Here is a 21,155-nt window from a genome sequence, read left to right as displayed (position 1 = left end):
TTCTCTTCTCTGTGTGTCTGGTTATGTAGTTCTCTCTCTCCTGCGTTGATTTAAAGGCACAAAATACAGCACTACCAGGTACAACTCACAGGGCACTGAACAGAAATGTATTCACAATATTAATAACCTCCAATAAAGGTGACCACCAGAGAAAGGCAAATTAGGTGATAGGAGAGAAAGAAGAAGGGGAAAAAGAAGGAAAGAAGAAGGAAAATAAAAGGAGTGTCAAAATGAAATTGGGAGAAGGGAAAGAAAAAAAAGAAAAAAAAGTAAGAGAGACAAGAGAGAGACTAAGAGAGAAAGGGGAACAGACTATATAAATTGGGGATAAAACTCCAATAGAACAATCACTAATCCCAGCAAATGCCAGCAACAAGTGCTTGGGGATTAATACAAACTACAACACCAACTAATATTGAGTGAGGCAAGGGAAAGCTGAAGCACAAAACAAACAAAAAAATAAACAAAAGAAGAATAAGCAAAACAATCTCACAAAAAAGCATAAAAATTCAATATAATCTACATTCAAGCGAACAACAACAAAAGGACAGAGAGAAAAACAATTTTTTGGATAGTTAAGACAGCTAAGAGAGAGGTGTATATGGACTTGGAGCAGGGGATTGGAGATTAGATATGTAAGTAGGGTGAAATTTTAACAAGGGGAAACAGGAAGAGTAGGGAAAATCTAAAGCAGGAAAGGGGTAAAATAAACAGGACACCGAAAAGGGGAAGGTTAGGAAGAGAGTGATGGCATAAAGGTAGAGTTGAGATAGAGTAAAACGATGCTAAAAGAAACATAAAAATAGAATGTAGAACACTAATCCCAAAATAAAATGAAGAGAAAATAAAATGGCACTTAAAAAAAAAAAAGATAAAATAACAGTAGTAATAATATGGATTGAAAATAAAAATGTAATAATTAAAAAGGTAAAATCAAGTGAGGAAAAAAGAAAAAAAAGTTAGTTTCTTGAGTAAAAGATGCAAAAAATGAAAATAAAAAAAATAAAAAAATAAAAAATAAAAATAAAATGTGGAGTAGTGAAGGTCATTCACTTCCTCTGTTGTTCTGTTTGGCAAGCCTGTTTCTCAGTCCAGACCATATTGCAGTTCCCTGCATTCCACTGCTCTTCAGTGTTGTAAGCCAGTCCTGATTTTAAGCAGGCGGTGTGTCTTAATGTCTCGTATTCCTTTATTTTTGGTTACACAAGAGTCAATTTGTGATTCAGCCCCTGGGTGGCAGTGTTTCTGTATTGACTTCCAGGTCTATCTATGGCCTCTCTAGGCAGTGTTAGAGCCTTCTTTCCCTGTGGCACTCACTACCGGTTTGTGGGAGTGGGCTGCCTCAGAGCTGGCTCTCCGATGGTCACTCCCCGCTCCGATCCCCAGGTTCCAGAAAAACAACTTTCCCTTGCAGTCTCCCAGGGTGTCCCCAACTAGGCAATCCTGTGTATTGGGCTTAGTAATCAGAAGCAAGAATTTCAAGAGGAAAACACCCAAGTGTGCGAACTCCGGGGCTGCTCGTAAGTCTAGGCACCCGGCGAACTCCGGGGCTGCGCGTAAGTCTAGGCAGCCTGAAGTTCTTAGGGTGTCCCTGCACTTCAGATCAAAATGGGTTGCTTTTTAGAGAGCCCTTCTGTTAGCAGCTCTGAGGACCCCTTTCCACATTCACAGATCACGCTAACCCCAACAGTCACGGATTTTTCTAGGCACAGACTTCCCTGGTTTTCCAGCTCCCGCAAAACGCGCGTTCCTCTCTCCCGCCGGGACCAGAGACCTCACCTTATCCCAGGCGAAATCTGACCTTTCCGTGGTGGAGTGTAGAGCTCCTCTGAACCTGTGTGTTTGCGCCAATTGGGGAGCGTTGTTCTGGGGCTCGCAGCTGTTCCGTGGGTGCCGCAGTTGTGGATTCTCAGGCTTCCGATAAGCTCCACTTTCCGTTCAAGATGGCGCAGACTCCGAGTCCAAGCCCACAGCTCCAGGAGGACCCAGCCGCAGTTGGTGCTGCCCGGTCAGGGGAACCCGTCTAGCAGTCCCCCACCTTCTTCTGGAGTTCAGCTGTCTCCCAACTTGCCAATAAACACTCCTCGTGCGATCCTCAGCTGTTCTTTCTTTCTGTTCTGGGACAAGGCTCGGAACACGTCTGTCTATTCCGCCGCCATTATTCCCTCCCGACCTGTCTACTATTCAAGTCCTCCCTAAAACATTCACTCTTCTTAGTGAACTTATCTTATCTTTCATTCTATTTGGCCCAGTCTGCTTATTTGTTCAGAAGCATAGCAGGCTCATACCACTACCTACAACTTTGTTTATGCCACCTATAATTCCCCAAATTTACTTGTCATTCTCTCAAGGCTCAGTATGAAACATTCTCGAATTAGCACTACCTTATGTGGCTTTTACCAGATTCCCCTTAGCACCTGCCATACTTAAGCATTTTATTATCTTTTATCTTTACTCTTTATTTTTGCTTTTTACTCTTGTTCATCCTCATTACATGTGTTTAATTTTACCTTCCTAACAAGATTATACATTTTTGAGAATCTAAATCATACTATAAATTATATTTCTCCCTTTGAAAGGATGAATAAATTCTTGCTGCCCAGTAGAATCTAACACATCATAAGTGCTAATAGCCATTTATTTTATTTGACTCATTATTAATGCTTATATGGCAAGTGTTTACATTTACATAATAGCACTAAAGAGGAGCCAAATGACCAAGCTATATTTCAGTTTGTGGGTAGTACTCTAAGCAAGAATATTTACCATATAATTAAATAGTGATTATTATGTATGAGAGCCCAAAGTTGGAAAATTATTTGACATATCTTTCCTGAACTTGCAATATCCTACATCAACCTTTCAGATGTGAGGATGATTTTGCCGCACTATCTGATATCCAGTTGATTGTTGGGGTGAATTTAGTTCATCTGGATGATTCACCAGGTGTCCCTTTTATTCCTGGATGCTGAAATTATGGGATAGAATTGAGAGGTTGAACATCTCACTTGGAGGAGAAGGACCACTTTATATCAAAAGTATGAAGAAGATTGTACCTCCTCACTACCGTATTTTAGAAGACAAAAGCAATCATCAGTATTTCTATGCATGAAAAGAAGTATCTATGCCTTGCTATAACACATATTTGCAAGACATGATTCTAATGAAAAGAACATTTAAAAATAGTTTCCTTGGAAACATGCCAGAGCTACACTGCAAATTTTAGCAAGGGAAGCTAGAAACCATGTCTATCTTATTTCTGCTGTGTCCCCAGAGCACAGCACAGTGTGTAGCACCTTGCAGATGCTCAATAAATGTTTCTTGGAGGCATGTATGACATACCTTCATGCACAGATTGTCAGGCTCCTCCTGGGCTAAAGTAGAGGTTTAAATCGAGGCTGCTTTTACTCCCTGCTTAATAGTGACAAGCTATTGATAGCTGAGCATTGCCAAATTCTCATTAGTTTCTAAAAGTCAGGAACTGCATTTAGAAAAAAGCTGTTCACTTACAGAAAGGTCATCTATCCAAATGACCTCAAGTACCAGGAACACAGGTAAAACCCAGGAAGCAAGTAAAAAAAAACAAAGGCCTCTGAGGATCCAAAATAGAAACCATGTGCTAAAGCTCATGCTCTTTTCTCTAAGAAAAAGCCCTCAGACTACCACTCAATGTAATTTACTATTCTTCTAGACACCATCTGAACAAGTTTGGTTGTCTGCTTTTCCAACCAATAGAGATTAAAAGCAGGAAATTAGAAGGTGGGCAGGGCAGCTAGGTAGACTTGGAGTTAGCTGCATAGAAAACAAACTGGAGGAAGAAACCCATAGCACTCAGTACACAATCTCCATCAAAATTCAGAAGAAAATATATCTAGATGTCATTAGAGGTTATTACTGAACAATTAGCTGACACTTTTTTCATATTTTATAAACATTTACATGTATGTTTATAATCAGAAAAGGCAATAACAATATTTTCAATAAAATAAAATTTAAAGAATTCTTTCTTGACTCTCCCAGGAAAGCTCTATTCTTGCATCTATTAGGAGCATTTACTAAATGGTACTTATAAGCCAAATGTTTATTTATCACATCTTCCATTGGATTGTAAGTTTTTTGAGGGCAGGATTAGTGTTTTTGCAGCCTTGTAGCTCTGATAATTAGCATTCTAGTAATGTCCAGCATAATAAATGCTCACTGTTTGTTGAGTAAATGTCTAAAGTCAAAATGCATAATGCTTCTGTGGGTAGCTAGACACACAATTCTCCACATCTTGGTCTCTTGGGGCAGGGCTATACTACAGCCTATTTTAATCACTGACTATTATAATGTCTATTCTGAGCCCATGATGCAAATTAGAATTAGGGTTGTAATCTGTTTCAGAAAGCACAGATGAGTACAATTCATTCCTGAAAAGTTTCTATTGAAATAGTTAACATCTTTTAAAGTTTTGGATTAAATGGATAAATATTAGTAGTTTAAAAATTCCCTAAGGGGTTAAAAATGATGGCAGAGTAAGTGGATGCTACACAGACACACTCCCAGGACCAAACAGGAATTAAAATTAAAATACAAACAAACAAACAAAACAGAATAATCAACTGAAGGCTAGCTGGAGAGAACCCTGATAAACAAGGACAGAAAGTGGAGATCACATAGAGAACAGTAGGAAGGGTGGAGGCATAAAAGGGCTGAATAGACTCCCACAGACAGAAGCTGAAATTCCAGAGAGATATCTCAGCTATAGGGGGTTGCCACTGACACTCTGAGGTCTAATCCCAAGTTGGATTCCCCCATCAGATAGCACCAGAACTGAGAAAGGTGCCCACATAACATCTGGCTTTGAAAAGCAGCAGGGTTGCTATCTGCCAGGGAAAGATGTCTGAAAATGCAGGCACCCTCTTAAAGGACCAACAGAAAAAAATTCTGTGTGCAGCCACTCACCCTGTGCTCTGGCAGAGAAAGGGCACAGTGGCCTGGAGCTGTGTGAGCAGAATCTAGGTATGGGGGCTCTGTGGATAGAGGTCAGAAGGCAGAAACCACAGTTTCTTGTGCTGAGTCATTTCCTTACACTGTGGAGATAATCTTTTTCACACAGACATAAGCTATCCAGGTGGTATTGCCTGGGGGAAAGACAGTTGACCCACCCTATTGGAAACAACCTTACTTCACAATGTGGAGTTTCTGAGACCCATTAAGAGATGAAGAATAACAATTAGACTCCAGGTAGAAGCAATAGCCCAACCTGTTGGAAAAACTGCTTTGCCTGAGGGCACCTCAGGACTGAATACAATCAGTCTGCAGGCAGAGGTGGACTCTGCAGGCTTAGAGTCTTTGCCTGATCTAATTAGGCAGAAACAACATTTGACATTGTCTTGTACTAGAGATTGAAAGGTGTAGCAGATCTACCTAATACATAAACACGAACACAAAAAGGCAGCCAAAATGAGAAGACAAAAAAAAAAAAAAAAAAAAGAACCCAAATGAAAGAACAAGAGAATTCTCCAGAAGAAGAGATAAATGAAATGGAGATAAGACATTTATCTGATATAGAGTTCAGAATGATGATAGTACAAATGCTCAAAGCATGAGAAAAGATATAGCAACTATGAAAATGGATATAAAGAATGACATAGCACAAATAACACATTGGCAGGAATACACAGCAGATTAGGGGAAGCTCAGGATCTGATCAGTGAATTAGAAGACAGGGTAGAAAAAAAAACATACAATCAGGGAACCAAAAGGAAAAACAATTAAAAAACAGGAAGACAGCTTAAGGGAGCTGTGCGACAACATGAAACCTAACACTATTTGCATAGTAGGTATGCCAGAAGAGGCAGAAAGAAAGACAGGGATAGAGAACATGGATGAAGAAATAATGGCAGAAAACTTCCCTAACCTGGTGATGGAAAAAGTCACACAATTTCAGGCAGTACATAGAGTTCCAAACAAGAAGAACCCAAAGAGGCCCATGCCCAGAGACATCATAATTAAAATGCCACAAATTAAAGACAAAGAGATAATCTTAAAGGCAGCAAGAGAAAAGCAAACTGTTACCTACAAAGGAGCTCTCATTAGGCTGACACCTGATTTCCCATCAGAAATTCTACAGGACATAAGTGGATGGCATGAAGTACTCAAGGTAATGGAAAGCAAGGATTTCAAACCAAGATTACTATATCCAGAAGATGATCATTCAAAACAGGCAGTGAAATAAAGAGCTTCCCAGACAAAAAAAAAAAAAAAAAAAACTAAAAGAGTTCATCACCACCAAGCTAATATTATAAGAAATGCTAATGGGATGCTGTAATAAGAAGAAGAGAGAAAGAGAAACTAGGCATACAGAATTAAAACAAAAAAATATGTACTTATCAATAATAACCCTGAATTTAAATGATCCAATCACAAGACATAGAGTAGATGAATGGATACAAAAACATAACCCCATTATATACTGTCCACAAAAGATCCATCTCAGAACAAAAGACTCACACAGGATGAAAGTAAAGGGTTGAAAAATTTTCCATGCAAATGGAACAGAAAAATAAGCTGTGATCCAATGCTTATACACAACAAAATAGACTTCAAAATGAAGGCCATCACAAGAGACAACAAAGGTCACTTCAGAATAATAAAGGGATCAAACCAACAAGGGGACATAATACTGGTAACATATGGCCACAAATATAGGAGTATCCAAATATATAAAAAATCTTCTAGAGGACTTTAAAAGAGAGATAAACAACAATACAATCAGCAGGAGACTTTAACACCCGTTGGCTTCATTGGATAGATCTTCCAGACAAAATATTAACAAAGGAAAGAGTGACTCTAAAGGACACACTGGATCAGATGGATTTAATTGATATTTATAGAACATTTCACCCCAAAGCTGCAGAATATATATTCTTCTCAAGTGCACATGGATCTTTCACAAAACTAGACAACATGTTAGGACACAAAACAGGCCTCTACAAGTTCAAGAAAATTGAAATCATATCAAGCATTTTCTCAGATCACAGTAGAATAAAATTAGAAATCAACTGCAGTAAAAATACCCAAAACATTCAAACACATGGATGCTAAATTGCATGTTATTAAACAATAAATTATTTGCTAATGAGATCAAGAAAAAAATAAAAAAACTTCCTGGAAACAAATTAAAATGAACACATAACAACCCAAAATCTCTGGGACACAGCAAAAGCAGTCCTGTAAGGGATGTTTATAGCACTACAGGCTTACCTCAAAAACAAACAAAAAAACAATAAAAATTAATAACAAACTGTTTAACCCTACAACTTAAAGAATTAGAAAGAGAAAAACAAGAAAAGTCCAGAGTAAGTAGAAGGAAGGAAATAATAAAGATTAGAGCAGAAATAAATGACATAGAGACTAAAAAAACAATACAAACTATCAAGGAAATAAAAAACTGTTTCTTTGAGAGGATACACAAAATTAATGAACCCCTAGACAGACTCATCAAGTAACAAAGAGAGAGAACCAAAATAAATAAAATCAGAAATGAAAGCAGAGAAGTAAACAAAGACACCACAGAAATACAAAAAATTTTAAGAAAATACTGTGAACAAATATATACCAACAAGCTGGTCAATGTGAATGAAATGGACAAATTCCTAGAAAAATACAATCTCCCAAAACTGAATCAGGAGAATCAGAAAACCAGAATAGGCCAATAACAAGTGATGAAATAAAAGGAGTAATCAAAAAACTCCCAGCAAACAAAGGACAGTGGTAGGACAGCTTCACAAGGGAGTTTTTCCAAACATTCAAAGAACTAACACCAATACTCCTCAAACTATTCCAAAAAATCCAAGAGGAAGGAACACTTCCAAGCTCTTTTTATGAGGCCAGCATTATCCTAATTCCAAGACCAGGTAAAGACACTACAAAGAAATAGAATTACAAGCTAACATCCCTGATGAACACAGATGCTAAAATCCTCAACAAACTGCTACTAATCAGATCAAGCAATATATAAAAACAATCATACACCATGACCAGGTGGGAGTTAATCCAGGGATGCAAGGTTGGCGCAATATTTCATATCAATAAATGTGATACATCACATAAACAAGTTGAAAGACAACCACATGATCATATCAATAGATGCAAAAAGCATTCAGCAAAATCCAATACCCATTTTTTATAAATACTCTCAGCAAAATGGGAACAACACAATATGATAAAGGCCATATATGACAAATATACAGCCAACATCACACTCAATGGGCAAAAACTAAAAACATTTTTCCTAAGAACAGAAACAAGAGAGGTCCACTTTCAACACTCTTGTTCAACATAGTAAGCCCATAGGAAGTCCCAGCCATAGCAATCAAATAATAAGAAATAAATGGCATCCAAATTGGAGAGGAGGAAGTAAAATTCTCATTATTTGCAGATGACATGATATTGTACATAGAAAACCCTAAAGACTCCACCAAAACACTATTAGATTTAACAAATGAATTTGGTAACAGGATACAAAATCAACACCAAAAACTAAAAGGCTTTTTTGTATACCAATAATGTATTCTCAGAAGGAGAAACTAAAAAAACAATCCCATTTACCATTGCAACGAAAAAAATAAGATACTTAGGAATAAACCTAACTAAGGAAGTAAAAGACTAATACTCTGAAAATTATAGGACATTGAAAAAAAGAGATAGAAGAAGATATATTTCATGTTCATGGATTGGTAGAATTAACATCATTAAAATGTCCATACTATCCAAAGCAATCTGCAGATTAAATGCAATCCCTATTAAAATACCAATGGCATATTTCACAACTCTAGATCAAATACTCCAAAAATTTATATGGAACCAAAAAAGACCTTGAATAGCTGCAGCAATCTTGAGAAAGAAGAACAAAGTTTGGAGGAATCACAATACCAGATATCAAGTTATACTACAAAAACATGATATTCAAAACAGCCTGGTACTGGCACAAGAATAGGCATATAGATCAATGGAACAGAGACCCCAGAAATCGACCAAGCCAATATGCTCAACTAATATTTGACAAAGGAGGCAAGAGCATACAATGGAGTCAAGAGAGTCTCTTCAGTAAGTGGTGTTGAGAAAATTGGATGGATAAATGCAAAAATAAAAATAAAAAGGAAACTAGATCTCCAACTTACACCATATACAATAAGCTCAAAATGGATAGAAGACTTAAATGTAAGTCAGAAAACAATACAAATCCTAGAAGAAACCATAGGCAGCAAAATCTCAGACATTTTTGTCTCAACATGTTTATGGATAGATCCTAGGGCAAAGAAAACTAAGGAGAAAATAAACAAATGGGACTACATTAAAATAAAAAGCTTCTGCACAGTAAAAGAAACCATGAACAAAATGAAAAGGGAGCCCATTGTATGGGAGAATATATTTGGCCATGATAAATCTGATAAAGTGTTAATATCCAAAATATTATATATATATATATATATATATACATATATATATATATATATATATATGACTAATACAACTTAATAAAAGGAAGAAAAACAATTCAATTTAAAAATGGGCAAAGGACCTAAATAGACAATTCTCCAAAGAGAACATACAGATGGCCAAGGGACATATGAAAAAATGTTCAAAGTCACTGACTGTTAGAGAGATGCAAATTAAAACGACAATGAGGTATCACCTCACACCTGTCAGAATGGCTATCATCAACAAATCAACAAATGACAAGTGCTGGCAAGGATGTGGAGAAAAGGGAACCCTAGTACACTGCTGGTGGGAATGCAGACTGGTGCAGCCATTGTGGAAAACAGTGTAGAGTTTCCTCAATAAATTAAATATGGAACAACCATTTGACCCAGTAATCCTATTTCTAAGAATATATCCTAAGAGACCTGAAACACCAATCAGAAAGGATATATGCACCCCTATGTTCATAGCAGCACAATTTACATTAGCTAAGACCTGGAAACAGACCAAGTGCCCATCAGTAGACAAGGAGATAAAAAAGCCGGGGTACATTTATACCATGGAATACTATGCAGCAGTAAAAAAGAAAAATCTCTTACCCTTTGAGACAGCATGGAGGGACCTGGGGAGTATCATGCTAAGTGAAGTAAGTCAGTCAGAGAAAGACACATATCACATGATCTCACTCATATGTGGAATGTATGTAACAAAATAAACTGAGGTTCGGGTGGATCCAGAGACATGGAAGCTTGGAACAGAGTGCAGAATCTCTGAGGGATGATGGGGGAGGGTGGGTGGGTGGGAGGTAATCAACCAATAACCTTGTATGCACATATGCATAACCCATGGCAGAGGGGGGTGAAGGTAATGGTGGGCTGGAGGGGGTCAATGGGGAGAAAAGGGGGACATACGTAATACTTTCAACAATAAATGTTTAAAAATAAATGCTATATAATAAAAGCCTAATATACTAAGTGTCTGACCATTCGATAGTTTGACCAGTCGCTATGATGCACACTGCCCACCAGGTAAGTTAGCTTGCTGCTGGTAAGTTGCTCTGATAGGTAAATTAGCTTGCTGCTGGGGTCCAACCAATCAGGACTGGGCAAGACGGGCCCGACACACCCTGGAGCCCTCCCGTAGTCCCTCCCCGGCCCCAATCTGGCACCAGTGGAGCCCCTTGGCCTGGCCTGAGCCCTCTTGCAATCCAGGACCCCTTGGGGGATGTGAGAAAGCCGGTTTCGGCCCCATCCCCGCAGGCCAGGGCCTCTAGTAAATAAATAAATATAACAATTCTGTAATGTGGAGCCTCCTATTTATTTGGAGGCCTGGCTATATCTGTTAATTCGGCATATGCTCCAGGGATGGGACACTGCTTCTTAAAGTTGCCCAACACAGTAGAGCATCATCTGCTGTCTACTTGCTACAGAAGAAGAATGTGTACCGTGTTCTAGACGAGCACAGGTAGACTCTCTATGTGTGACTATGTGGCAGTATTAAAACAGGTATGACTTTGCAAATTAATAAAAAAGTCACAAATGCCAAAGTTTAGTGTTCTTTGTATCCTATTCAGCACAGACAAGCTAAAAAAGGTCTCAGAACTCAACTCTTTTCTAACTAGTATTTGTAAATGGAATCCAATCATTTTTCTCTTCTCCTAATGAATTGGATTAACTCTTGGGTTAAAACTATGGCTATTTAACTGGAAGAAAATTTATGAGTCACTACACAGTGGCTTTTGTGGCAGAGATAGCTGACAAGAATAGTATAATTCAGCCTGGCTGACATGGCTCAGTGGTTGAGCATCAATTTATGAACCAGGAGGTTGCGGTTTGATTCCTGGTATGGGCACATGCCTGGGTTGCGGGCTCGATACCCAGTGTGGGGTGTGCAGGAGGCAGCCGATCAATGTTTCTCTCTCATCATTGATGTTTTTATCTCTCTCTCCCTCTTCCTTCCACTCTGAAATGAGTAAAAATATTTAAAAAAAATAGTATAATTCAGCATGTATTATTTTTGTTTTGCAAATGATTTTAAAGCACATTTTAGTTACTTGGAGGGGACTCTCAAAGCAGGGCAACAGTGTTTTGTGGAAGCAGTTTTTCCCAGCTTGCAGCAAATGCACCCAGGTCTCACTAGCACAATCCCTTAACTCTGAGAGGCAGCTCTTCAAAATTAAAATGCACATTAGGACATTTTTCACTACAATCAACTTGAGTGTCAGTGCTAATGAGCAACAGGGCTAGAGCATGAAGAAATCAATCCAGAGATAACTTTCTATTTGTTTATTAAATTTGACTCCATTTCCACATCTGTCTTTAAAGTTAAATTCAGTAGTAAGTTACCTGATTTTTCTTTCAGTTTTTTCTCTTTCCACTCCTTGAAGGTAATGCTAAACAAACAAACAGCAACTACAAAAACAGAAAAGTGAGTCCAAAGCAGGCAAGAGAAAGAGGAGGGAAAAGGTAATATATAAATTATCAATTTCTGGATAATTCAGGTTTAATGAGGAGTAGGGGCTCTTCTCAGCAAATAAAAGGAAAACACTCCATAGCCAGCCAACCGGAGATTCAATTATAACATCTTGGAAGGCTGTAAGCATAAATAACTTTAAGAAAGGTTTAGAATACTGTTTGATTTTTGAAATAGGTAGATCAATATGTTTTTTTTTCAAAGAAAAAATTGCAGAATATATTCCCAACATTTCAAGCAAGAGAGTGAAAACTTCCTACAGTAAAACAGAATGCTTTGTGTCACAGCCAGAGACATACTCTGTATAAAGTAATTGTTGAAAATTGTTGGCTACAAAATGACTAAACTGGACTGCTCCTGCCCAAATCATCACTGAACCCTGAAGGCTGATGAACTGATATCAGGGGACAATTATGGTTATACAGGAAGCATCATGACACCCAACTTTTTGATCAGGAAATAGCTTTTCCCAACCAAGGGAAATTTGGAGTACTCCTCTCCACTGCTCCAGAGATAAGGGTGCTGATCCTGCAAACATCAAATGAAATATATATAAGGCTGTAATATATAAGTACCCAGAGCTTTCTAAAAAATCGTGAGGAAAGACAAATCCTTCAAAAACCTCAAATAAATCTATAAATACTTAAAAACTACATTTGGAATAAGGGCATATAAAGAGTAAGGTAGGTTAGTAAAAGTGTCTTTGAAGAAAGAAATATAGATACCAAGGCTGACTTTGTAAGACAAAGTATAATAGAAAAACACTATTCTTTCAGTCATGCTGGTTAAAGATCATGATGAACTTCTTACCCCAGAGAACCGGGGAGCCAACTGTAATGCCCTTATTTATACTGAGTTTATCATGTACAAGAAATTATGGTAGAGTGTCTATGGTTCTCATTATTGATTTTTAGGTCAGTCACTACTAACAAATCCATTTGTCCATTTCATGAAGAAACCACTGCAATAGTCCCATTCATGTATTTTTGCTATTACTTCCCTTGCCCTTGAGGTCAAATTCATAAAATTCTCTCTATTACCAAGGTCCATAAACTTAACACCTATGTTTTCTTCTATGTAATACATTGTTTCAGATATTAGATCCATTTTGAGTTAATTTTTGTGACAAATAGTAATCTAGTTTCATTCTTTTGCAAAACAAGCAGTCCATTTTAGAAATGGGCCAAGGACCTGAACAGATACTTCTTTCAAGAAGACGTACATGTAGCCATATGCAAAGATGCTCAATTCCCCTACCTACTAGGAAAATACCAATAAAAAACTACAATGAGGTACTACCTCACACCTGTTAGAATGGCTACTATCAACAAGACAAGTAATAACAAGTATTGGAGAAGTGGAGAAAGGGAACCCTCATTCACTGATGGTGGGAATGTAAACTGGTACAGCCACTATGAAAAACAGTATTGAGATTTCTAAAAAAAATTAAAAAATATAGAGTTTCCATATGACTCAGCACTGCCTTATCTGAATATTTACTTGAATAATTTGAAATCAGTTATTCATAAAGATTTACATACCCCTATGTTGATTGCAGCATTATTCATGGTGGCCAAGTCATGGAAACAATCAAATTATTGAATAAAGAAGATGTGGTACAGCCAAAACCGGTTTGGCTCAGTGGATAGAGCATCGGCCTGCGGACTGAAGGGTCCCAGGTTCGATTCCGGTCAAGGGCACGTACCTTGGTTGCGGGCACATCCCCAGTGGGAGGTGTGCAGGAGGCAGCTGATCGATGTTTCTCTCTCATCGATGTTTCTAGCTCTCTATCCCTCTCTCTTCCTCTCTGTAAAATATCAATAAAATATATTTAAAAAAAAAAAGAAGATGTGGTACATATATACAATGGAATACTACTCAACCATAAGAAAAGATGAAATACTGCCATTTATGACAACATGGATGGATCTTGATAATACCATGCCAAGGGAAGTAAGTCAGATGGAAAAACTCAAAAACCATATATTATCTCACTCATGTGAAATATAAAACTAAAAGCAACAAGTGAACAAACAAGACAAACAAACCAACAAAGACTAATACACAGAAATAACAGTGTGCTGGTTACCAGAGGGAAACTGGGGTGCAGAAGGAGTGACAATGGTAAAGGAGGTCAGATATATGGTGACAAAAGGAGATTTGACTTTGGGAGGTATACACACAATGCAATATATAGATGATATAACATAAAATTATACACTTAAAACCTGTATAATTTCATCAACCTAGTTTACCCAAATAAATTTAATTTAAAAAAAGCATCATAGAACCAAAAACAAACAAAAAAGAACCCATTAGCTAGGGTTCCATGGACAGATGTCTAGAATGATAGACTCAATGAATATTTGCTGAGTGAATGAATCTTGGATTTAGTAGGCTCTCCATACTAGACTCATGATTTTTGTGTTCTGAATGGAGGAAAACAAGTCAAAAGTAATTCTTATGCTCTTGCAACAAGGCTTATTTTTATCTGGGAAGGCTGCATACTATACTATGTTCTTCACATTCAAGATAAAATGAAGGCAGTGGGATAAATGTCCTAACAAACTTCACCTCTCTGGCCTTGACCTTCTAAGTATATTTTTGTTCTAGTCTTGGCTTCTGGACAAGTGTCTATATAGAGCTCATCTTTCATGGCCTGTTCAGTCTGGCTGGACATAATGTCCAGCAGAGGGCTCCCAGAGAGACTGATTTGGCTCAGTTCTTTTGGCCCATTCTATTGGCAGTATTAAAGAGTTCGGATAGGTCACTCTAATCTTTTCAACTATCCCAGACCTCCTGTGCCCATGAAGAGCTCGTTTTTATTTTTTTAAGGGCTATTTTGATCATGGAAAATTAGCAGGTGTACTAGTTTCCTGGCTTTTAATAACAAATTACTGCAAACTGGTGGCTTAAAACAAGAAAATGTTTTTGGTGTTTTTTTTTTCACAGTTCTGGAGGCCAGTCTGACATCAAGGTGTCAGCAGAGCCATGCTCCTATAAAGGACTTTAGGGGAGAATCCTTTCTTTCCTCTTTCATCTTCTGGTGGCCCCAAACGTTCCTTGGCTGCATATATCCAATTTCACAGGGTCTTCTCCCTATGTTTTCACCTCTTTTGTGTATTATTAGGACATTTGTCATTGAATTTAGGACCAACACAGATAATTCAGGATGATCTCATCTCAAGATCATTTGATTTAATTATATCTGCAAAGAACCTTTTTCCAAATGAGGTCACATCTACAGAATCCAGTGGACATATCTGTCAGGGGCCCACCATTAACTCACTTGCAGGTGATTTAGAACTACTTGTTCTCATGGCATTCTAAAAGAATCTTAAAAGCTGAAGAGGTAAGCAATCTGTAACATTACATTTGGTAATTTAAAACTTATTTTAGCCCTGGCCAGTGTGGCTCAGTTGGTTGAGCATTGTCCTATGCTCCAAGAGGTCACTGGTTCAATTCCCAGTCAGGGCACATGCCTGGGTTGTGGGCTCAATCCCCAATAGGGAGCATGCAGGAAACTGCTGATTGATGGTTCTATCTCATCAATGTTTCTCTCTCCCATTCCCTTCCTGTCTCTCTCTAAAATAAATAAAACAATATTTTTTAAAAAATTATCTGTTTACCTTAATGTTATGTCTCTATCCTCAAGTAATCCCTCTAACTTACTAATATTATTGTCTTCATTAGCAGTTCATCTCCAAGGTTTCTTGGCCTTGGAACAATTGACATTTTGGGTTGGATAGTTCTTTCTTGTGAAAGGCTATCCTGTTCATTGCAGTATATGTAGCAGCATCTCTCGCTTCTACCCCTAGATGCCAGTGACACTCATCTAAGTTCTGACAATAAAACAGATCTCTAAACATTGCCAAGGAATCCTTCTTGGTTAAGAACTACTGGTCTACATCAAATTACTAGATGGCACTACATTGAAATACTAAAATTTATCCAAATTATAACTTTGATTTCTTTGGCTAACACTGGTACCCTGAAAACATTATAAAAATGTTTTATTTCACTTCAGCCCAAAGAAATGTATAAATAGATAAACATTTTCCTAGTGTATATACAGTTTTAGATGGCCCAGTCTACACTACTTTACCAAATGGCAGGAAAGAGCATAGCTCAGAGTGTGCTTTCCAACTTATCCGTTATTCAAGAATAGGCAGACATCTGTACCTTTCAACCAGAAAGGAGGAATTAAATCCTTTTATAGCAGAGTTTGACAGGTAAATATACATGATATCAATAAATGAAGTTAAATACAGAAAAAAAATCTGTTTTATACTGAAGAATATAAACAACTATGATTAATCCTTTCTACTCTTAGGTTTGATATGGCACATTCAAGTGGTGGTTCTATTTTCTACACTAATAAAAGAGAAACATGCAAATTGACTATCCCTCTGCTACGCCCACTAATCAATCAGAGTGAGTATGCAAATTAACCCAACAAAGATGGAGGTTAATTTGCATATATAGGCGCAGAGCGAAGACTAAAGACAGCATAGAAGGAAGCCAAGTGCTGCAGAAGGGAGCGAAGCAGCAGAGAAGGGAGGGAGCCAAGGCAGCCCTATTCTTGCAGGAATCTTCCTGTAATGGAGCTCTAGTTAATTCAGAAACATCCAAGTTTGCTCATGAATTAAAATATTGGGTATAGACCTATGACCTGTTATTATTTTCTATTTTAATAAAACATATCAGGATGTATATTACCAAAGTTGCCTCTCCAAGGTTGTAGCCACCTTAGTAAGCTAGTTAACTTAGTAAACTACAAGCTGTCATTGCCCCTTTCTCTAAACATTTTATTTATTTATTTATTTATTTATTTATTTATTTATTTATTTATTCATTTATTATTTATTTATTTATTTTTTAGTTAACCCTCACCCAAGGATATATTTTTTCCATTGATTTTTAGACGGAGTGGAAGGGAGGGGGAGAGACAGAGAAACATCTATGTGAAAGAGACTCATCAATTGGTTGCCTCCCACACGTGTCCTGACCAGCATTGGGGATTGAATCTACAATCAAAATACATGCCCTAACCCTTCCATGCAGGGGCTGACACTCCAACCACTGCACAAAACTGACTAGGGCCTCTTCTCTAAAAATTTTAGACCTAGAATAAGTACCAGCTTAAGTCACAATAAGAAATTATTTTTGCTTGGAATTATATCTTATTTTGATTAACTGGGTTTTAATCTCCTTGTTTCTAGCTTTCAAACCACATCTAAAAGATTTAATTTTTTTACTATATGGATATGCAAAAAATGCTCAGTTTTATAATTCAAAAGAGAATGCAAAAATATTTTGAGCAATTAGAGGATCTTTGTAATAAATATAAGGTCTGCTAAGGTGACCACTCTGAGGAGAACACTATATATTTGGGTTTATAAATATTGGGTTTTGTTTGTTTATTTATTTTTTACTTGAGCCTACTCATGAAATGGCAAGTTTTATTTTATTATTGTGACTTGATTTTTTCTTTTCAATGTAATTTAATGAACATTGTTTTGAGAGAGTACTAACAGTTTACATGAGTCTTTTCCAAATGCTCTGTGAGGTCACATGTACTGCGGTGAGGCCAAGCAAAATGGCAACTATTATAAGCAGAGTCCCAGCAGCCTTGCTGCCTGTTCCACCCTTCACCAGGTGTTCCTCCCATGAGCCTCTTCTAACACCCAGGCTGCTCTTATCTAGATCTAATCAATGTGGGCCTTCCCTCCCAAAATGATCTCCAATGCCACTCATAGGACCTGCTCTCAGGCTATCATGTGATGAACTAATTCCCACAATTAGAGAATTAATGAGCAAGTCTTGAAGCTCTAACCTTGTGAGCACATTCTTTCCTGTGTCCCTGGAGCTCCTAGTCTAAGGATGACCATTCTTCTTGTGGTATCTCCAGTGATCAACCCCTAAATAAACTACTTCTGTTTGAATTCATTTCTCAGCATCTGCTTGGGAGAACCCAAACTAAGATAGTACACTTACATCACTATTAGGAATGAAATGTGGAGCTTTTAACATGCTCAAAGGTGATCTGTGTCCAAGCTTTAGGGAACATTCTACTCATCTCTGAGACCCCTTCTCAAGAGGTGACTTTTGTGGCAATCTGCTCACCATTTCTCTTCGCATCCAATGTACATTTTGTTGTTGTTGCTATTGTTGTTTTTTAGAGTTTTAAAGTTTTTTTTAAATTTAAATTCTTTATTATTGACTAGAGGCCCAGTGCACAAAATTTGTTCACTCAGCGGGGGGCGGGGCATGTCCCTCAGCCCAGCCTGCGCCCTCTTGTAGTCCAGGAGCCTTCAGTTGGACATCTGTAGTGCTGCTGCGAAGGCGGGAGAGGATCCCACCACTGCTGCTGCACTCGCAAACAGTGAGCCCGGCTTCTGGCTGAGTAACACTCTCCCTGTGGGAGTGCACTGAACACCAGGGGGCAGATCCTGCATTGAGAGGGATCAAGCCAAAATGGGCTCTTTGACATCCCCTAAGGGGTCCCAGATTGCGAGAAGGTGAAGGCCAGGCCAAGGGGCTCCACCAGAGCATGATCGCCAGGCTGGGGAGGGATGCAGGAGATTGGCCAGCCAGGGCAGGACAGCAGGAGGGCTCCAGGGTGTGTCTGGCCCCTTTTGCTCAGTCCTGATTGGCCAGACCCCAGCAGCAAGCTAACCTACCAGTCAGAGGGTCTGTCCCCTGGTGGTCAGTGCATGTCATAGCAACTGGTCAATTGGTCGACTGTCTGCCCCCTGGTAGTCAGTGCACATCATAGCAAGTGGTTGAGCTGCCTTAGCATATCATTAGCATATTACGCTTTGATTGGTTGAATGGACAATCTGACGACCAGACACTTAGCATACTAGGCTTTTATTATATAGGATGCATCCTGATTGAGTTTTGAAGGGTATATTTTTCTAGGAATGTGTCCATTTCTTGTAAGTTGACCAGTGTGTTGGCATAGAGTTGCTCATAATATTTTTAACAATCTTTGTATTTCTGTGGGATCTGTTGTTAGTTCGCCTCTTTCATTTCTAATTTTGTTTATTTGGGTCCTCTCTCTTTGCTTCTTAGTGAGCCTGGCTAGAGGTTCGTCAATTTTTTTTATCCTTTCAAAGAACCAGCTCTTGGTTTCATTGATTTTTTTTATTTTGTTTTGTTTTGTTTTTTGTTTGGTCTCTATGTCATTTATTTCTGCTCTGATCTTTATTATTTCCTTCCTTCTGCTCACTCTGGGTTTTTCTTGTTGCTGTCTTTCTAATTATTTAAGTTATAGATTTAGATAGTTTATTACCAGTTTTTCTTGTTTTTTGAAGTATGCCTGTAATGCTATGAACTTCCCTCTCAAGACTGCATTCACTGTGTCCCATAGATTTTTGGATTGTTGTGTTTTCATTGTCATTTGTTTCCAGGATTTTTAAAATTTCTTCTTTAATCTCTTTGGTAACACAATCATTGTTAACAAGCATGCTATTTATCCTCCAAATTTTTATTTTTTAATTGCTTTTATTGTAGTTGGTTTCTAATATTATGCCATTGTGATTTGAGAAGATGCTTGATATGATTTCAATCTTCTTAAATTTGAAGACACTTTGCCTGTGTCCCAATATGTGGGCTATCTTTGAAAATGTCCCAGGTGCACTTGAGAAGATTCTGTAGCTTTGGGGTGAAATGTTCTGAAGATGTTGATTAAGTGCATCTGCTCTAGTGAGTCATTTAAGATTGCTGTTTCTTTGTTTATTTTTTGTCTAGAGGATTTATCCAGTGATGTCAATGGGGTATTAAAGTCCCCTACTATGATTGTATTGCTGTTGACCTCTCGCTTGATATCTTCCAGAAGTTTTTTTATGTATTTGGGTGCTCCTGCATTGGGTGCATATATGTTTACCAGAGTTATATCCTCCTGTTGAATCAATCCCTTTAGTATTATGAAGTGGCCTTCCTTATTTCTTGTTATGGCCTTCAATCTGAGTTCTATTTTGTCAGATTTAAGTATTGCTACTCCATCATTTTTTGTTTCCATTTGCCTGGAAAATAATTTTCCATCCTTTCACTTTCAGTCTGTGTGAGTCCCTTGTTCTGAGGTGTGTCTCTTATAGACAGCATATATATGGGTCATGTTTTCTTATCCTTTCAGCCACTCTATTTCTTGTGATGGGTGCATTTAGTCCATTTATGTTTACGATTATTATTTATAGGTAATTGTTTGTAGCCATTTTTATTGTTTATGCCTGTGTTCCTTTTTCTATTTCTTCTTTTTGCAGTACTCCCTTTAGCATTTCTTGCATTGCTGGCCTGGGGTGATAAAATCCCTTAGCTGGTTTTTGTTTTTTTTTTGTTTGTTTGTTTTTGTTTTTTGTTTGTTTGTTTTTTTTTTTTTGTTTTTTTGTGCAGCTCCTGATTTCCCCTTCAATTTTGAATGTTAGCCTTGCCAGATAGAGTATTCTTGGATTCAGTACCTTGCTTTGCATCACTATGTATACTTTATTTCATTCCCTTCTGGCCTGATGTGTTTCTGTTGAGAAATCAATTGATAATCTAATAGGAGATCCTTTGTAGGTTACTCTCTGTCTCTCTCTTGCAGCCTTTAAGATTCTCCCTTTGCCGTTTACTTTTGTCATTGTAATTCTGATGTGTCTTGGTGTGGGTCTTTTTGGGTTCATTTTGTTTGGGACTCTGTGCTTGAGTGACTTTTTTTCTTCCCCAAGTCAGGGAAGTTTTCTGTCATTATTTCTTCAAATATGTTTTCTAATCCTTTCTCCTCTTCTTGTCCTTCTGGAGCCGCTATTATACATAATCTACTTTGTTTCATGTTGTCCCAAAGCTCCTTTAGTCTCTTCTCCTGCTTTCTATTTTTTTTCTCCAATTGTTGTTCAGATTGAATGTGTTTTACTACCCTATCCTCTCACTCACTAATTCAGTCCTCCACTTCTTCTAGTCTACTGTTGAAACCTTCCATCAATTTTTATTGTAGCTATATCATTTTTTATTTCCTCTTGAATCTTACATAAGTTGTTGATTTTCTCATCCATCTGGTTTATGAACTGTATACTCTTACTCTGAATTCTTTTTCTGATATGTTGCATGCCTCCGTATCATTTAGTTCATTTTCTGGCCATTACTCCTTTTCTTTCCTTTGTGGGTTGTTTCTTTGTCTCTTTCTGGCCCTGGTCTCCCTGCTTGGGGTCCAAGGGGTTGAAGCCCCTCACACT

The sequence above is a fragment of the Plecotus auritus genome (genome assembly GCF_963455305.1).
Source record: "Plecotus auritus genome assembly, chromosome: 2".
NCBI lineage: Eukaryota > Metazoa > Chordata > Mammalia > Chiroptera > Vespertilionidae > Plecotus > Plecotus auritus.
This window is presented reverse-complemented; position numbering follows the sequence as displayed.